At 40.9% G+C, this 21,154-nt stretch overlaps 1 protein-coding gene across 4 annotated transcripts in view; it reads left to right on the plus strand.

Annotated features, from left to right (window-relative positions):
* Positions 1 to 21,154, plus strand: part of acot7 (acyl-CoA thioesterase 7) — a 257,856-nt gene that overhangs the window by 173,483 nt on the left and 63,219 nt on the right. The window lies entirely within an intron of this gene.

Here is a 21,154-nt window from a genome sequence, read left to right on the forward strand (position 1 = left end):
TGCAGTACACAGTATAACATTTGCATGTTACAGACAAATAGTTTAACCACTGCTTAAATAATTGGGACAATTTTGCTTTTGCATGTTACTACAGGATTAAAAATATAAAGCACACCAAATAAAACCCTGACAATAAGTGTACTGCGGTGGAAACAGAAGATGGAAGATATTAATAATGAACTTATTTTAACTAGTCCCTGTTTTCAAGAAAAGTGTCCCAAATAAATAATTTACTCTTAAAGAGGTTCACAGTTCTTTGAAGGAGATATTACCATATAGTACATTCGCTGTGTTGAGTTCTGCTTCCTCTTCAGGCAAAAACAGTGTCTGTCACATATTAAAACACAATCCAGCCTTGAAATTATGGAGCGAGAAGCTTAACACATTCCTCTGATGTTTGCTGGTACGCTAATTTAAAATGTGTTGATTTAACAGAAACTTAATTGTTTAATTACGGAGGAGCTGTACACTGATATTCGGACAATATAATTTGAAGCATATATTTCTAAAAGGGGACCTTTGTACATTTGAGGAAAGACTCAAATGTACTACATTTCCCACTCTGATTTCATCTTGGTATTTTCACTTAGCAATTTCAAGTTCCTGGGTGTCAAAATCTCTGAGAATCTATCCTGTACCCAATACATTAGTACAGCTACAAAGAAGGCACAACAGCAGCAATATTTCATTTGGAGTTTGAGATTTGGTATGTCACTAAAGACGCTCACAAATCTCTACTGATATACTGTGGAGGTCATTCCAACTAGCTGCATCATCAACAACAGGAATTCTGCAGATGCTGGAAATTCAAGCAACACACATAAAAGTTGCTGGTGAACGCAGCAGGCCAGGCAGCATCTCTAGGAAGAGGTGCAGTCGACATTTCAGGCTGAGACCCTTCGTCAGGACTAACTGAAGGACTTGCGATAAAGAGATCCACAGCAGGCAGAAGACCAGAGTGGGGTGTCCATGAAGAAGAAAAGCTGGTACTGTAGCGCATTATGCTAGCTGCTACACTAGTGATTTGTTTACTGATGGGGAATGGTGAAGGAAGAGTGGGAGCATTACCGGAAGTTCGAGAAATCGATGTTCGTGCCATCAGGGTAGAGGCTACCTAGACGGAATATAAGGTGTTGCACCTCCAACCCGACTGTGGCCCCATCGCGGCAGTAGAGGAGGTCATGGACTGACGTGTCGGAATGGGAATGGTAAGTAGAGTTAAAATGGTGGCATGGACATCAATTTCCTGTAATGCTCCCCCTTCACCATTCCCCATTCCCATTTCCCTCTCTCACCTTATCTCCTTACCTGCCTATTACCACCTCTGGTGCCCCTCCCCTTTCCCTTTCTTCCATGGTTTTCTGTCCTCTCCTATTAGATTCCCCTTTTCCAGCCCTTAATCTCTTTCACTAGTCAACTTCCCAGCTGTTTTCTTCACCCCGCCACCCCTCCCCAATTTCACCTATCACCCACTACCTTTTATTTCTTCCTCCTTCCCCCCACCTTACTCTGCCATCTCATCTTTTTTCTACAGTCCTGATGAAGGGTCTTGGCCCAAAACGTCAACTGTTTTCTCTCTTCCATAGATGCTGAGTTCCTCCGGCATTCCGTGTGTGCTAACTGTACCTCTTGTCCATATTTGCATACTTTTACGCATTGACTTGCTGCCACATGATTGATTGATTAGATATTTGCATTAACAATCAGGTGTTCCAAATAAAGTGGCTACTGAGTGTTTACCTGCACTGGCTTCCTATTTCAGTACTCAGTATCACGTGCCACTGGGAGTAATCGAGTGATTAGCACCTTAGAAATACCTGCTTATTAATTTATTTACAACTTCCTCGATTCTGCCTGTAGTACGCTTCCCTTTTTCTAAGTATTTAATTGGAACTGATATGGACTATTATCTCTGTCAGTTCAGTCTCCCCATTTAATGCCCTACATTGAATTGAATTGAATTGACTTTATTACTTACATCCTTCATATACACGAAGAATAAAAATCTTTACATTACGTCTCCGTCTAAGTGTGTAATCTGCAATTTAAAGTAATTTATAATAAATAGAATGTATAACAATATAACATAGAAATAGAGTTGTGTCACCATGAATTAATCAGTCTGATGGCCTGGTGGAAGAAGCTGTCCTGGAGCCTGTTGGTCCTGGATTTTATGCTGCGGTACTGTTTCCCAGATGGTAGCAGCTGGAACAGTTTGTGTTTAGGGTGACTTGGGTCCCCAGTGATCCTTTGGCCCCTTTTTACACGCCTGTCTTTGTAAATGTCAATAGTGGGAAGTTCACATCTACAGATGTGCTGGGCTGTCCGCACCACTCTCTGCAGAGTCCTGCGATTGAAGGAAGTACAGTTCCCATACCAGGCAGTGATGCAGCCAGTCAGAATGCTCTCAATTGTGCCCCTGTGAAAAGTCCTTTGGATTTGGGGACTTAGACCAAACTTCTTCAACTGTCTGAGGTGAAAGAGGCGTTGTGCTTTTTTCACCACACAGCAAACATCCTCAGTGATGTTTATGCTGAGGAACGTAAAGATGTTCACCCTCTCAACCCCAGATCCATTGATGTCAATAGGGGTTAGCCTGTCTCCATTCCTCCTGTAGTCCACACCAGCTCCTTTGTTTTTGCGACATCGAGGGAGAAGTTGTTTTCTTGATACCACTGTGTCAGGGTAATGATTTCTTCTCTGTTGTTGCCTCATTATTATTTGAGATTAGGCTAATCAGTGCAGTATCGCTGATTGCCCAGTAATGTCCTCGAAACTTGCAGTAAGGAGAACGCCTCACTACTATTTATCTGACCATTAAATTGAATCTGTCGAAGCTTTCTTTAACTCCTCTGCCCTACATAAAGCTGAGTAACTCATGATACGATCCACTTGACAGTGTCTGTCACCCTTAAAGGAATTCCCACCCTCACCACTCTGCGAAGCCGAATGTTAGTTGGAGGCCATGCTGCATTCAGGGGATTCATGATTGTTTTCCCCTGTCTGTCTGGCAGTCTGTGATTCCCCTCGACCTGTATACCTCCCAACTATGGGGTGCCATGTGCTGAAGCACATTATCCACGTAGCCCTCAGCATTGTGGATGCACTACAGTGAACCCAGCTGATGCTCAGGCTCTGAAAAGCAGAGCCTGAGCTTCTCCAAACAGGCATTTTACAGAACTGAAGTGCTCTATCGTTGTCCCATTTTTCATGTTCTAATGTTGAACTATTGCAATATACAGCACAGGAAAGGGCCATGCTGAACTCTCCAATTATTCTCTCTTCCTTGTTCCACTATTGATGCTGCCCTCGCCTGCATTTCCTCTGTTCCTGTACATCCATGCTCACCCCATCTTCCCGCTGCCTTAATAGCGAGAGTTCCTCTTGTCCTTACCTATCAGCCTTCACATCCAACACATTATTCTCCGCAACTTCAACCATCTCCAAAGAGATCCTGCCACCAAACATACCTTTACCTTCCCCTACCCCTCTACTTTTCACAGGGATCGCTCCCTCCTCAATTCCCTTGTCCATTCGTCCCTCCTCACTAATCTTCCTCCAGGCACTTATCCCTGCAAGTGCTACACCTACTCACTAACCTCCTCCCTCACCTCTGTGCAGGGCCCCAAACAGTCTTTCCAGGTAAGGCAGCACTCCACCTGCGAATCTATTGTGTCCCATGCTCCCGATGCAGCCACCTCGACGTTGGTGAGACCCATCGCAAATTGTGGGACTGCTTCATCGAGCACCTCCACACAATCAGCCAAAAGCAGGACTTCCTGGTGGCCAAACATTTTAATTCTGATTCCCATTCCTGTTCCGATATGTCAGTCCGTGGCCTCCGCTTGTGCTAAGATGAGGCCACCTTCAGTGGTGGAGCAACACCTTGTATTCCATCTGGGTACCCTCTAACCTGATGACATGAATATCGATTTCTCCTTGTGGTGAACAAATCCACCCCCACTCTGACCTTTTACTTCTTCTCATCTGCCTATTATCTCGCCCTGGATCTGCTCCTCCTTCCTTTCCTCCTATGGTCCATGCTCCTCTCCTAACAGTCTCCTTCTCCTCCAGCCCTTGACTTTTCCCACCCACCTGACTTCATCCATCACCTTCCAGCTAGTCTCTTTCCCCTCCCCCTTCCGTTTTATCCTGGCATCTTCCCCCTTCCTTCTCAGTCCTGAAAATGAGTCTCGGCCCGAAATGTTGACTGTTTATTAATTTCCATAGATGCTGCCTGACCTGCTGAGTTCCTCCGGCATTTTGTGTGTGTTGCTTTGGATTTCCAGCATCTGCAAACTTTCTCATGTTTATCTTTAGCCTTATGATTTTTTTTTCACTATATGAAAAATACTCAATTCCCTTTTGTATGTTTTAGTGCATCTGCTTCCAACGCCCTTTTAGTTGGGGCTTTCTGATGGTTAGTGTCTCTCCCTATCATCACCTCTTCTGTTCATCCACTTTGTTCACTTGTTCTATGTGACTGATTATTTGGAAACATCAAATGATTCAGAAATGATGTTATCTTAATTAACTTTACACTTCCCTGACAAGCCTGAAATATAATTCTGCACGTCGTTAATATTTGTACACAGTGTTGATCCATTTCTGTCACAAGCATTACATTTATTTTACTCATACTCTATAAATGTTTGTTAAACAAAAGAATGTGGTGGTTCATTTTTAATACTTCTCCAAGAAAGTGCTATTTCAGTGGACTGAATCTAACTGTTAGTGAAAATGGTATTGCAATCAAAAATTAAAAGTAAAATTAAAACTCAAGTTCCAGAGGCACCAGGCATGTCCGTCTGTTTCCAAATGAGCAAAATGGAGGGAGACTCAGGAACTAGGATCAGGGATCTCTACCCAAAACTCTATCCTGACATCTTGTTTGAGTTGGAGGCAGGCCCATTGTGTTAATTTTAGCATTTACTAATAGCGACTGAGATAATGGCAGCTTTTCTCTCTGTTATTGAATTTTTGATACAGACAGATGCCACTTGGCCCATTAAGCCTTGCTGGACTATTGATGAGAGTTCTCCAGTTGGTATCCCTCATGCTTTCCCCACTGGATTTACTTCCCTTCAAGTTCTTATCCAATGAATTTTTGTAAGTTGTTTTATGCTTTGGCCACCTTTGCCAGTGCTGTCCAGTTTCCATTCCAGAGCAAGACAATCGGGCAATTAAGAATGATAATGCTTAAGGACTTTTTAATACCCACAGATTCTTCCTTGGCATGCGGTAGTTTTCAGACTCTAAACAAGCTGTCTTTGTCCATTCAGGGTCTTCATAGGAAGCCCCTTTGACTCCTGGGCAAACCAGTTCAACTGCTTGTCAATAACATCTCTGCTCACATATTTTTGCATGATGGTTACAACCTATAAACACTGAATCTCTAGATTCTAAATTGTCAACATTTTAACAAAAGGCTATTTCTAACAAGACAGCAAAAGGAAGCTCAGTATTCCATTTAAGAATTGGATGCAGTGTTTTGTAGGAGAACCTCCCCTCTGCCCCTCTGACCCTCAACACAGCTGCCCCTCAGGGCTATATCCTAAGCCCCCTCCTTTACTCCCTGTATACGCTTGACAGTGTCGCCACCCACAGCTCAATCTAATTAAATTTGCTGACGACACTACACTGATTGACCTAATCTCAAATAATAATGAGGCAGCCTACAGAGAAGAAGTCATCACCCTACACTGCGGTGTCAAGAAAACAACTTCTCCCTCAATGTCACAAAAACAAAGCAACTGGTGTGGACTACAGGAGGAATGGAGACAGGCTAACCGCTTTGACGTCAATGGATCTGACATTGAGAGGGTGAATAGCTTTAAGTTCCTCGGCATGCCCATCACCAAGGATCTAACATGGTCTGTACATACCAACTGTGTTGTGAAAAAAGCACAGCAGTGCTTCTTTCACCTCAGACGGCTGAAGGAATTTAGTATGGGTTCTCAAATCCTAAGAACTTTCTACAGGGGCACAATTGAGAGCATCCTAACTGGATGCGTTACTGCCTGGTATGGGAACTGTACTTCCCGCAATCATAGGACTCTGCAGAGGGTGGTGCGGACAGGCCAGAGCATCTGTAGATGTGAACTTCCCACTATTCAGGACATTTACAGAGACAGGTGTGTAAAAAAGGGCTTGAAGGATCATTGGGGACCCGAGTCACCCCAACCATCAACTGTTCCAGCAGCTACCATCTGGGAAACGGTACCGCAGCATAAAAGCCAAGACCAACAGGCTCCAGGACAGTTTCTTCCACCAGGCCATCAGACTGATTAATTCACGCTGACACAATTGTACTTCTATGTTATACTGACTGTCCTGTGGTACATACTATTTATTACAAATTAGTACAATTTGCACATTGCACATTTAGATGGAGATGTAATGTAAAGATTTTTACTTCTCATATATGTGAAGGATGTAAGTAATAAAGTCAATTCAGTTTTTAGCATTACAATCTAATCGGTTGCAGGAATGCTCATTTGTCAGCACTACATTCTTGTTTTATTGAAATTAAAAAAATTAGTGCAGAATCAGAATCAGGTTTAATATCACTGGCATATGTTGTGAAATTCGTTAACCTTGCAGCAGCAGTACAATGCAATATGTGATAACGGAGAGGGAAAAAACTGAATTACAGTAAGCTTATGTATATATTAGTAAATTAAATAAGTAGTATTGTTTGCCTTCTTCCTTTGATATTTCCTTAATAGCTCAGACCAATGCAATGTTTTCTACCTGCGTCTGTTGTTCCATGAGGTAATACTGCAAAAACATTGCCGGTGTTTAACCTTGGTTAAAATACTCGTCAGGGGCGCTTAATCAGGATCTGTCATCTTCATGTAACAGTGATGAATTGAATAAATTTTAACAGATTCGAAGAAACTTGCTTTGGATTGGAATGTCTTCAAAGTGTTCTCTGTGATGGAAATACACTCACTGTACCTGGTCCATTTAACATGGAATAGATATCATTAATGCAGAGTATCAAAATGTGTTTTTGACTTTAAGAAGAATAGCCAATTTTAAAAATATGTTTGTGCTGAGAACCAGAATATATTTGTACTGAAAGGCCTAAACAGAGTGAAATGTGGAGATGATGTTCCTTGTGGTGGGGGAGTCTAGGACCAGAGAAGACAGCCTCAGAATAGAAGGACATCCCTTTAGGACAGACATAAGGGAGAATTTTTTATCCAGAGGGTGGTTAATCTGTGGACTTCATTGCCACAGACAGCTGTGGAGGCCAAGTCATTGGGCATATTTAAAGCAGAGGTTGATAGGTTCTTGATTAGTCAGGGTGTCAAAGGTTACAGGGAGAAGGCAAGAGAATGTTGAGAAGGATAATTAATCAGTCATGATGGAATAACGTAGCAGACTTGATGGCCTAATTCTCCTCCTATGTCTTCTGGTCTAACTAACCTTTAACTTATTTAATCTCAAATCTGTGCAACTTTCTACGTGGCATGGCAGTGAAGAGGTTAGCATAACACTATTACAGTGGCAGCAACCCGGGTTCAATTCTCCAACAGGAGAAAACCTGCAGGTGCTGGAAATCCGAGAACACATACAAGATGCTGGAGGAACTCAGCAGGGCAGGCAGCAACTAGGAAAAGAGTACAGTTGATGTTTCGGGCCGAAGCCCTTCGGCAGGACTTGTGTGCGTGTGTGGCCAGGTTCAATTCTGCCGGCGCCTGTAAGGTTTGTACATTCTTCCTCTGACAGTATGGTTTTCTCCAGGTGCTCCAGTTTCTTCCCACACTGGTTAGTAGGTTAATTGATCACATTGGTGTAGTTGGGTGGTGCAGGCTCACTGGGCCAGAAGGACCTGTCACCGTGCTGTATCTCTAAATAAAATAAAATAAATCACAAAAAATCCCTATCCCCTTCCTACACTTTCCTATTGGGAGCATCATTTGACCTCAGTTAGAAGCAGGAGCAGTGACTGCTTTCTATCTGCTCTCAAGCCCAGGTATCAAGGGATCAATTGCAGTAACCTCAGTGAAAGTTGATTGCGTCTGACTCATCGTGAACAAGACATCAATTTGTACTATTTAACAGTAGGCTTGATGGCAAATAACTTGTTAATGAAACACTTCGATAATTTAGATATTTTTGGCCCACCTCTGCACAGGGTGCAGCACAGAAATTGACTTTGAATGGAATATTTGTGCTTATTTCACACCTTGCTTCGGCGCCACTGACAGCAATTACCAGCAGCTCCTTTGGAGTATCTGTAACTACTGCGGCTGAGGTGAGACTGCTGGTGGATCTACAGTGACTCACTCTGCAAAGCTTCATTGCTGTGGACACACGATGACAGATGAGAGATGATTACCATGAAAAAAATTCCATTCTATCTGTGTCACCAGCGGATGACATGCCAGTTTCTTTTGACGGCTTTGCGGTATTCTTTTTTGAATTGGTTGCCCGATATTGTCAGCCATAAACTGATGAACACACAAAATGCTGGAGGAAATCACCAGGTCAGGCAGCATCTATGGCTTCACCTATCTCTTTCTAGCTTATCCTCCTCCCCCCCACCATCTTCTTATTATGGCATCTTCCCCCCTCCTTTCCAGCCCAATGAAGGGCCAGAAATGTCAACTCTTTATTCATTTCCATGAATGCTACCTGACCCACTGAGTTCCACCAGCATTTTGTGTGTGTTGCTTTGCATTTCCAGCACCTGCAGAATTTAATCACAAACAACAGCCTGAAATGGCGACTGTTTATTCTTTTCCATAGATGCTCCAGCATTTTGTGTGTGCTGATCTTCAGAATCTCTCGTGTTTTCAAAACTGATGATCTTTTCATATGTTTTCATGACCCAGCATTTAAAAAAGAAATTGCTGCTTCTAATCATTGCTTGGTGTGCAAGATTCTGTATTAAATAATGTTTCATTACAGGTCATGTTCCAGCTCTATGATATCTTGTATTAAAAGACATTATAAATATTGAATTAGATAGAAGTGTCATCCTGAATAGAATAGGAAATCTAAAAATAGAGAGGGCCCCAGGACCCAGTCACAATCATCCATGGAGAAGATAGATACTCTGGGAACTCTTTGTCCATATCTTCAAAGGCTCAGAAGAGAATTCCTTTAGATAGATCATGACCCTTCTGCGATTTAACATGAGAAAAAGGTAGATAGGTCAGATCAGCCCTGGCCATTACTCAAATATTTATCATAATGTAGGTACTTGAGGGGATTTTAAAGAATCAGGATCAGAATTAGGTTTGTTATCACTAGCATATGTTGTGAAATGGGTTCATTGTCCATTCAGAAACCCGATGGCAGAGGGGAAGAAGCTGTTCCTGAATCAGTGAGTGTGTGTGCCTTCTCCCTGATGGTAACAATGAGAAGTGGGCATGATGGGGGTCCTTGCTGATGGATGCCACTTTTATGAGGCATCGCTCGTTGAAGATGTACTGGATGCAGGTGAGGCTACTGCCCATGATGAAGATGACTGAGTTTACAGCTCTCTGCAGCTTATTTCGATCCAGTACAGTGCCCCCCACCCCCCCACCTCGTACCAGACGGTGATGCAGCCAGTTAGAATGCTCTCCACAGTACATCTTAGAAATTTGCAAGTGTTTTTGGTGACATACCAAATCACCTCAAACTCCTAATGAAATACAGCCGCTGTCATGCCTTCTTTGTAACTACATCGAAATGTTGGGTCCGGGATAGCTCCTCAGAGATGTTAACAGCCAGGAACTCTTATAATCTCAAATGATAAAATATGCTCCTTATCATCAGAGATGTGTGGTAAAAGTATTTGAGAAGGTGGAATTTCCAAAGGGAACAGCGGATCACTTAAGATGGAATAGAATGTTGGAGTCATGTTATTACTTACAGACAATAATTCACGATAATCACCCTCTCCACTTGTCAGACTGTACCTCAGTAAGTGACAGCACAGTAAGTGCTCATCCAGGTGACTTGTACACTTGGGAAAGATTTCTTTGTCCACCAGGCATTTAGACACATTTCCTCAAATTTCCATTAATTCTATATTTAATTTAAATCCATGGTACTTCATTATTGATCTCTGTGTTGAAGGGAATAGATTTGTCCCATCAAAAAATAAGATATTCCTTTTTGGAAATGTCTTTGTGAGTACCTTCTGCACCCTGTCTATTGCCATATAGTACTGTGCAAAAGTCTTAGGCACATATATGCCGTGGACCTAGTGTGCCTAAAACATTTGCACAGTGTTGTATTTGTCAACATGGAGCGGATGGCATGTTTGTAAATCTGGCAGGAGCAAAGGATGTTGGGAATGGCAGGGTGGAACACCGCTGGAGGGATTGTGGGACAGGAGGCAGAGAAAGAGTGCTGGAGTTGGGGAGGGGGCATGGCGTGGTTGCAGACACACCGAGCCCTCAGACACCAGGCAAGGTCACTTGATTCTAAACAATTGGTTTATTGATGATTACAGAATGTCTTTTAGCTGCTTCTCGCTCCCTCCCTCCCTTCCCCTTTTCCCAACATGATTCCTCTCTCCCAGGCCCCTTCCCACTCTCAGTCCACAGAAAAGACCCATATCAGAATCAGATTTATCATCGCTCACATTTGTCATGAAATTCGTTGGGTTTTTTTTTGCAGCAGTGCAATGTAATACATAAAATTGCTACAGTACTGTGCAAATGTACTGAGGCACCCTAGCTATATATATGTGCCCACGACATTTGCACAGTACCATACCCTCTTCCAGTGACTGATACTATACTGGATATTCTAGCACGGAGCAGAAAGGTGGCCATGGGATAAATGAGAATGCAGTGTTGAGTCAGTGCACTGTAAAATTATTAAATGGTAGGGCATGCTTCAGGGGCCCAGTGGCCAACAAATACAATGTCTTGTGTTGTTCAACGAATTTCAAGATGGTTGACGTCATTCAGGACAAAGCAGTCTACTTGACTGGTAAATCATAATCACTAAAGATTCTGCAGATGCTGGGAATCCAGAGTAACTAACAGACACACACACACACACACACACACACACACGCACACAATGCTGGAGGAATGGAGCATCTATGGAGAGGAATAAAGAGTCAACATTAGGGCCGAGTTCCTTCTTCAGGACTGTAATGTTTTACTACAGGTCGTGTTCCAGCTCTATGATATCTCGTATTAAAGGCGTTATAAATATTGAAATGCATAGAAGTGTAATCCTGAATAGAAAAGGAAATCTAAAAGTAGATACAGCACCAGGTTCCAGTGATAATCATCCATGGAGATAGGATAGATACTCTGGAACTCTTTGTCTATATCTTCAAAGGCTCAGTAGAGAGTTCTTTTTAGAATAGAATGTGAGTCTCCTGATGAAATTTCTTGGTCCGAAACGTCAACTCTTTATTCCTCTCCATAAATGTTGTCTAGCCTGCTGTGATCCTCCAGTAATTTGTGTGTATACTTGATTGGTGCCCTGTTCACCACCTTAATTACTCATTCTGTCCACCACCAGTGCACTGTGGCTATACTGCTATATAAATTGCAGTGCTGTTACTCACCCAGACTATGCTGATAGCACCTCACAAACGTTTGTTCTCTAAGAACGATAAAGTCAAGGACAAGGCACAATGGGAGCATCGCCATCTGCATGTTCCCCTTCAAGTTGTACATTATCCTGACTTGGAGATATACACTCAGTGGCCACTTTATGCAGTACCTCTTATACCTAATAAAGTAGCCACTGAGTATACGTCCATGGTCTTTTGCTGCTGTAGCCTATCCACTTCGAGATTTGACGTGTTGTGCATTCACAGATGTTTTTCTGCACACCACTAACGTGAGACCTGGTTATTTGAGTTACTGTCATCTTCCTGTTAACTTGAACCAGTCTAGCTGTTCTCCTCTGACTTCTCTCATTAACAAGGCATTTTTGCCCACAGCACTGTTTCTCTCTAGATTTTTTTTTTTTTTGCTTTTCATAGCATTCTCTGTAAATTCTAAAGACTTGTGGGTGAAAATCCCAGGAGATCAGCAGTTTCTAAATTAATCAAACTGCCCTGTTTGGCACCAACAATTATTCCACGGTCAAAGTCTCTAAGATCACATCTCTTCCCCATTCTGATGTTTGGTCTGACCAATAGCTGAACCTCCTGACAATGCCTGCCTGTCTTTATGCACAGAGTTGATGCCACATGATTGGCTGATTAGATATTTACATTAATGAGCAGGTGTACAGGTGTGGCCACTGTGTGTATTGACATGCCTTCTTTGTCCTTGGGTCTAAAAATTAGAAACCCCTCCCTGCAATAATGTGGAAGTATTTATATCAGGAGGACTGCAAGATGGCAGCTTACATCATCTTCTCAAGGGTAATTGAGGTGGACAATTAACCATATTAAAATTCCAGAAAATGAATAAATTATCAAAAAATACATCTTACTTAACAGTAATGATGCTGTTCAATATTCTTAACAAATTAAGTGACCACATAAGAAATCATGGATCCTAACACCAGACAGTGTGTATGAAATAATTACAGTTAATTGGGCTGTATTAATAAAAGCGAGAGAAGGAAATAGTTTGAGTGTGAAAAATCAGCCATTCACTAAAAGTACCCAGGCATTCTGGATGTATTATGAGCAAGCTTTATCAGAGAACACGTCAAGGCTATTTGATTATGAGTCTTATACAAAGCATTAGTAATGACAGATTAGAAAGTACAAATCTAGGAACTATCTTTAGAATGTTATGGATACTTTTGAAGATAGTTTAAAGAAAATTCCAGAAGACAGGACATCAAAATGTGAATGGGGAACCTGAGAATTTTTTTTTATTGTTGATGGAAGGATTGAGAGATTATCTGGTGAGCTCATTCATGGACTGTTGTACTGGACTGCAAACCATTCCACTGTGCTAATTTGTGAAGTTGAACCCAATTAATTTGGTTCTTGTCAGTACTACTGAAATTTTTTCATAAAAACTGCCGTATTTTACTGTCTAAACTGCACTAGCTTACAAGTGCCTTGTAGAAAAGGAGAGTACAGTCTGATTTATATGTTTTTTGAAGAAAAGAATTATCTTGAATCACTAGAGCTAAAACCATGCTAAAATGTCAGCCAATGGATGTTTTCATCTCTCTGGTAAAATCAGATGTTAATTACTCTGTCGCAAACAAATTTCCACACACACTGCCAAGCCATTCTTCGAAAAAAAAGGACCTGTGACCTTGTGGGGAGCTTTGTATGATCATTACAACATATGGTGAGAATCACCTTTCAACTGTCATATGTTGTGAAATATGTTGTTTTGTGACAGCAGTACAGTACATGACATAAGTTCCAGAAATAAATAAATAGTGCAAAAGGTGAATAATGAGGCAGTATTCGTGGACCATTCAAAAATCTGACGGCATAAGGGAAGAAGTTGTTGCTAAAATGTTGAGTATTGGTCTTCAGGCTCCTGTAGCTCCTCCGTGATAGTTATCATGAGAAAGGGGCATGTCCCAGATGATGAAGATTGTTTTTGATGGATGCCACCTTCTTGACACACCGACTCTTGAGGATATCCTTGTTGGCGGGGATGATAGTGCTCGTGATGGAGCTGGCAGAGTCTCCAGCCCTCTGTAGCCTCTTGTGATCCTGTGCATTGGCAGCTCCGTATATGGCTGTGATGCTTCCAGTCAGAATGCTCTCCACCATATATCTGTAGAAATTTGCAAGAGTCTTTGGTGACATACCAATCTCTTCAAACTCTTCATAAAGTAGAGCCACTGATGTACTTTCTTCATGATTGTATCAATGTGAGATGTTGACACCCAGGAACTTGAAGCAGATCATACTTTTCACTGCTGACCCCTCAGTGAGGTTTAGTTTGTGTTCTCCTCATTTCTCTTCCTGAAGTATATCAATTACTTGGTCTTGTTGATATTGAGTATGAAACTCCCAAGAGAAAAATCCTATTTGTCTCGTTCCCTCCTCATTATTTCCATGTAACCCTGTAAGTCATTCTCTCACTTGCTTTTAAAGATTTTGCCATTTACCCAGACAAGGGGTAATTTATGGTAGCCAGGTCGTCTACTGACCACCACAGGTTTGGGGCCTGGGAGCAAACCAGAGGACCCAGTAGAAACACGTGCACCCACAGGGAGAACATACGAACTCCACACAGATGGTATCCGAGGTCAGGATCGAAGCCGCGTCCCTGGAGTGGTGAGGTAGCAACACTGAGTGTTGTGTCACCATGCTATTCATGGATGATAAATGTAGACTTGATAACGATATCCAAATCCTACAGGAACATATTTAAATATGCTACTATTTTGAGTTGGGAGCCAAAGTTTCTTAATAGATATGTCTGGAATCACCTGCAACGAATGACACATAATTGAGATGTTTTACTTTTGAAGCTTGCAGATTTTTTTTAGATCATCTTTCAAGATAAGCCAAGATAGATTTAGATATTTAAAAAAAAACGTTTTCTAAAATAGCAGCTGAAGATTGCATGGCATTATCAAATGCTTTCAAATGTACTTTAATCAGAAATGAATTGAAGTTGTCAAAATTTGGCATGTGAAATATATTCACGTATCTCAATAACACTCTTATTTACCACATTTTTTGTACGTGTACACTAAATGGCCACTTTATTAGGTACACCTGCTCGATAATGCGCATATCTAATTAGCCAATGATATAGAAGCAACTCAGTGCATAAAAGCATGCATACATGGTCAAGAGGTTTAGTTGTTGTTGAGGCCAAACATCAGAATAGTAAAGAAATGTGATCTGAGTGACTTTTCAATGGAATGATTATTGGTGACATTCAGGGTGGTTTGAGTACCTCAAAAACTGCTGATCTCCTGGGGTTTTCATGCACCACTGTCTCTTGAGTTTATAGAGAAGAATGGTGCGAAAAACAAAAAAAAAATCCAGCGAGCAGCGTTTCTGTGGACATAAACACCTTGTTAATGAGAGAGATCAGAGGAGAACCTCAAGCTAACAGGAAGGTGAGAGGAACTCAGGTAACCAGAAGTTACAACAGTGGTGTGCAGAAGAGCATCTCTGAATGCTCAACACATCAAACCTTGAAGTGAATGAACTACAGTAACAGAAAACCACAAATATACATTCAGCGGCTACTTTTTAAGTACAGGAGGTGTCTAATAAAGTGGCCACTGAGTGTAGGTCACCAATTTTCCGTGAAGTTGATTTTTCATTGAAATTGTATTGTGAATAAAAAATGTGCTGCTGAATCATCCAATTTCTATGCCGAGTCTTCCTCCTGGGAAAGGGGTAGTTGACAGGTTTAACTGTGATTATTTAAATGAGAAGAGTTTTGATAGAGAATACAAAATGGCTGTTTTACTTCTGCAGAGGCAGTCATGTGAAAATATCAATTTAATATCATTCAGAGAGAGGGAAAGGAGAGGTTAAGAGACTTCGATGAATGAACTTTGCAGTATAGAATACTTTGTCATGGAAGAATGTCATAAATCTTTACATCTTCTCTGGATAAATTGGATAAATATATGAAGTTGAGAAAAGTACAAGTGAAGGAACAGAGAAAGGTTGTTATCCAGAACTTTTCCAATGGTTTGTTACTGGATGACTGCTATGCAGTCCTGTTAATGAGCTTGGTGTTTCACTGGTACATATTGTTCCTGCTGGGTGTTCCTTTTAATTTTGTGATGATATCAAATAATCTTAAATCTTACGGAGAAATGGAACTTGTGCCTTTTTCCTCGTGCAATGAATCCAGCCAAATGCATAAAAATCAAAACAAAATCTGCAAATAATGGAAATCTGAAGTAAAAACATCATTCAGCAAATCAGGCAGCATCTGTAGAAAAAGAAACAGACTTTTCGGGTCTAATTACCTCCATTAAAATTTGGAAGGATTGAAAGCAATTTAACTCCTAGCCAAATACTTCGTTGCCTGCACATCAAAAACAAAATTCATTGAGCTAAGCATCCCTAATAGAAAGCACCTTACCTTACTTAATGAGGTAGAAACCGGTGCTAAATGGAGAGCTACAACCTGATCCTGAAAAAAGCCTGGAGTTTCATTTCTACGTTCAGTTGAGCTGTCAGCACCCTACACATCACCACAGTAAGGCCACCTAGGAATGAATAAGAAATGGGAAAGATTTGACCGGAAATAGGGAAGCCAAAGGATCTGGAACTGAATACAGTACTCCAGTTGTCCAACGAGTATAGTATAAAGGTTCATCATAAATTCTTTGTCTATACAGTCAAGCACAGTACCTCATATTTTCCTTCACTGGCCTGGAGACTGCATTAGATGGTCAATATATTTGTTCGTGTCCTTTGTGCAAAAAGTGCTCATGTTTTGCAAAGCTTAGAACAATTTCCTTTGAGAAATTGGGTCAGGCACTCTGCCATGATTCAGAAAATACAGGTACCATTTTTTCTGTTGTATTTCATATAGGCATACGCTTTTGATCTGCTGCCTGAAATTGAGTTAGAATACTGTTGTCTGCATCCTTTGTTTTACACTCACAGTAAAGGAACAAGACACCAAGCAAGTTAGGGAGGGCCAATAGCAATTTGAGGAGGTGCTGTTATCGTATTATTTTTATTACTGAGTGCCCCATAATGACTTCCATGATTTTCTTTTCAGAGAGGCAGCACGTATGTGCACTGTGCAGCTTACTGTAATATATTAGCCCTATTAATGGCTGTATTTGCACACCAATCATCATGTGGAGCTCCATAGCATTGTTGAGGGAGGGTATTGATTATACATCAGTGAGCTAATAAGCATTCTTCTTCCCCACATTTACCCCTCCACCTCTCATTTTCCCCACCCTCTTTCTTCACCACCCTACCCCCATCATTACTTCATTTTCCCCTCATTGCTAAGGCCACTTGGGCTTCCTATAGTTTGACTTGAAAGCTAAATGATCCTTTTAGGGTCAAAGTCAAAGTAAATTTATTACTAAAGTGTAAATATGGCAGCATATACTACCTTGAGTTTCATTTCCTTGCAGGCATTCACAGTAAAACAGAGAAATACAGTAGAATGAAGGAAAAACTACAAATTGCCTCTTGTATGCAGACATGTGCTAGAACCTGGGGGAATTGATGGGAATATGGGCAGAATAAAATGGATTAGGGTAGGAAAAGTTAATGGTTGGCTGATACTTCGGCCATGGGGTCTGTTTCTGTGCGCCATCTTTCAACTGCAATGGCTTTCTAAACATGTTTGATATACTTTACATAGTTAATTCTTAAATACATTTTTTTGGGGAGAAAATTGTGCTTCTGGATAATACAAACACCAATGTCAGGATGCTGTTCATTAATCAGCGTTTAACACCGCCATTCCTGCAGTCTTAATCAAAAAGCTACAGAACCTGGGCTGCTATACCTCTCTCTGTGATTGGATATCAGATAACTGGAAGACCACGATCTGGATTGGTAATAACATCTCCTTGCTGATGATCAACACTGGCGCACCTCAAGGAAATGTGCTTAGCCCACTGCTCTACTCTCTCTATACCCATGACTGAGTGACTAGGCATAGCTCAAATGCCATCTATAAATTTGCTGATGATACAACCACTGTTGGCAGAATCTCAGATGGAAATGAGAGGGCGTACAAGAGCGAGGTATACCAGCTAGTTGAGTGGTGTTGCAGCAATAATCTTGCATTCAACTGCAGTAAGACCAAAGAGCTGATTGTGGACTTCAGGAAGGGTAGGACAACAGAACACATACCAATCCTCATAGAGGGATCAGAAATGGAGAGAGTGAACAATTTCATATTCCTGCGTTTGAAGATCTGAGGATCTAACTTGATTCCAACACAGTGATGCAGCTCGAAGGAAGGCAAGATGGTGGCTATATTTCAGTAGGAATTTGAGCAGATTTGGTTTCTCACCTAAAACACTCGGAAAACTTCTACAGATGTACCATGGAGAGCATTCTGATAAGCTGCGTCACCGTCTGATATGGGGGAGGAGCTACTGCACAGGATTAAAGAAGCTACAGAAAGCTGTAAAATTAGTCTGCTCCATCATGGGTACTGGCCTCCTCAGTATTCAAGGCTCCTTCAAGGGGCGGTGCCTCAGAAAGTTGGCATCCTTTATGAAGGACCCTCATCACCCAGGACATGCTCACTTCTCATTGTTACAGTCAGGAAGGAGGTACAGAAGCCTGAAGACTGACACTCAGGGATTGAGGAACAGCTTCTTTCCCTTTGCCATCCGAATCTAAATGAACATTGAACCCATGAACTCTACCTCACATTTTTTATTCTTTGTTTTTGCACTTCTATTTTTAAATTTAACTATTTAATATACATATATACTTACTGTAATTCATTTTTTTTGCATTTATCATGTAATGCATTGTACTGCTGCCACTAAATTAACAAAATTCATGACATAGGCTGGTGATATTAAACCTGATTCTGATTCTAGCCTTGTATCATTGGATGTTGTAATCCATGCATCCAGAGCTCATCAATTTATTTTTTGATATAATCCTCATTCTCCTTTCCGTAACAAGCGTCCTTGTTGAATATCCGTTAAGTTTCATTATTGGCTTGGTCCTGTTTTACGTAATGATGAGCCTGATGGACGGGCCATTATATTAACGGGATGCCGAATGCTGAAATGACAGCATTTCTACAGCCTAACTGTACTCTCACAGCAAAAGTGGGTGAGGCAAGTGATATTTCTGACATTCGGAGAAGTGAATGACAGGATCCGTGAGAATGTGTCAGAATTCACATTCAGGATGGATGAGTTTCCAGCATACAAGTTCTCAATTATCTGCCAAAATGACCTATTCTGACATTCCATTTTGTCAAAGTCTATTTTTAACAACATTCACAGCTTTTTATATTCAGACCTGGGAGTAAAAGGATTTTGATTAATATACCACCTTACTGCGCCTCTTGCACATGCTGCAGCGGTTTTGCAAATTACTCTAAGTGCAGTGACCAGTATTCTGCAGGTAAGCAGACAGGCAAGAACCCATAATCAGTAAAGGGAGGAATGTTGTTAAACTTGAGAAAATGCATCAGTCAGTACTCCCAACCTGACAGAGAACAACACCATGTATCTTTGGTATTCCCCTGAAGAGTAGCAAAGCTCATCAGAATAGAACCACATCTAGCAAAGCCGCAGTCCCTCCATACCGCACTGATATGTCAACTCTGCTTAAGTGCCTGCCTTCGAGAAAAAGAATGCAATTTTTAGTTTTCTGGCCCAGAATAACAACAGTACTCTGAATCGGTACACCCATCAGGCTCCTGAACTGGTATGGATAACTTCACTTATCCTAACTCTGAACTGATTTCCCAGCCTATCACTTCCAAGGACTCTTTACAACTTATTTTTATTTGCATAATTTGTCTTCTTTTGCACATTTGCTGTTTGACAGTCTTTGTTGATCTATTGTTTTTCATAAATCCTATCATGCTTCTTTATTTTCCTGTAAATACCTGCAAGAAAATGAATTTTAGAGTAGTATATAACATATATATTGACAATAAATGTTACTTTCAAGTGAGAGAAAGTACTTCTTCAGGAGTACAAATGGGATTCAGTCCTGTGAAATTCATTCTATTGTATGTATTCTACATTAAGCTTAAAGTAAGTATGAAAAAACAAATTGCATTCAAAGGTACAAACCATTTTGAAGTTTTTTAGGTAACTTTCTTGATACATACAAAGCATTGATCATTGGGAAATTGGATATGCCTTTTAAAATATATTAAATAGTATGTAGACGGACAAGTAATTTTTAATATTATTTCTAAAATTGCTGTTCCGTTTCACACATTGGGCGACATTTTTGCTGTTTCTGTAGCATTTGACTTTTTTACAAGGCTGAATTGCTAGCTCGACACTCAATCCAGCACAGATGGAAAGCATTTGCAAGAAGCCAGCCGGATTCTTACTTGAGACCATGCAGCTTGAAGTCTGGTGCTGATGCCACTACACCACCGGCTGGCAAATTATTTATAAAATAGTGCAGATTAATTTGAATCACATCAGAACTATAAATTAATTACAAATTCTACAGAGTGTTAAAAGAATAAAATAGTGTCAAATCAAGTTACGGTATGAAGAGAATTTAAACGTGAGAAATCTAAGCTTCACCCGACAACATCATCTGGAGAATTGGGGGTAATGTTGGCAGATTCTATGTAACTCAGAGAAGTGTTCGGTAAAACAGTTTGGTGGCAAGGGGTTGGTCAAATTCTGTAAGGACATATGGAGTAAATTAAAAGCATTAATGCACTGAGGGAGCTTGGGTGAAAGTCCACAGCTCCCTGTATGTAGTGACATAGATGAATAGGGTATTGAAGAAGGTATTTGGTATGCTTGTCTATATAGGCATAGAGTATAAGAGTTGGGATGCCATGTTGCAGCTGTATAAAACTTTGTTAAGGCTGCATTTGGAGTATTGTGTTCAATTTTGGTCACCACATTATGGAAAGGAAATAGAGGCTTTGGAGAGGATACAGAAGGGGTTCACCAGTATGTTGCTCAGAATGGAGTCTGTTACCTATAAAGAGAGATTAGATAAATTTGAATTTTTTTCTCTGGAGCATCAAAGACTTAAAGGTAACCTCACAGAAGTATATAAAATTATGAGAAATTGTATCAATCGACCATCTGAGAAGTTGTTCAATATTACATTATTGTCCTGTTGAACACTGTTAACTGCACCAGAAAGATCAAACACATATCTTGGAGTCTAGAATGACCACAGCTCAGAGGGAAATAATGCTTATATCATGACTTATCATTATTGAACAGCAAGATGCATCAAAGTCCATTTGTTTCCTGCAGCTAGCTTTTCTCCTGTGGATTTGCTGACAAGTGACCCAGAGCACGATTGCAGATCTTTAGTTGGGAAGTTGGAGTTATGTTGACTTGCGTGCTGTCTTGTGGTCAGCACTCCCTGTGCAGAAGACCATAAATAAGCACATTTGGAGGCCATCTGGAAGCTAGTTTTTAATGGAGATTTATGTAGTCTGGCAGGTGCTTGAAAAGTCACAGTTTCTGACTCTTAACGTCAGAAAAACACAACTATGACAGGTTTACTTCTTATTCAGCTAATACTTTTCTGCAGAAACAGATATAGGTATAAGAGCAAGAGAAACGGAAAGAAGGCTGTTTATTTTTAACTTCCCCTTAG

This window comes from Mobula birostris, chromosome 27, assembly GCF_030028105.1.
Source record: "Mobula birostris isolate sMobBir1 chromosome 27, sMobBir1.hap1, whole genome shotgun sequence".
Classification (NCBI taxonomy): domain Eukaryota; kingdom Metazoa; phylum Chordata; class Chondrichthyes; order Myliobatiformes; family Myliobatidae; genus Mobula; species Mobula birostris.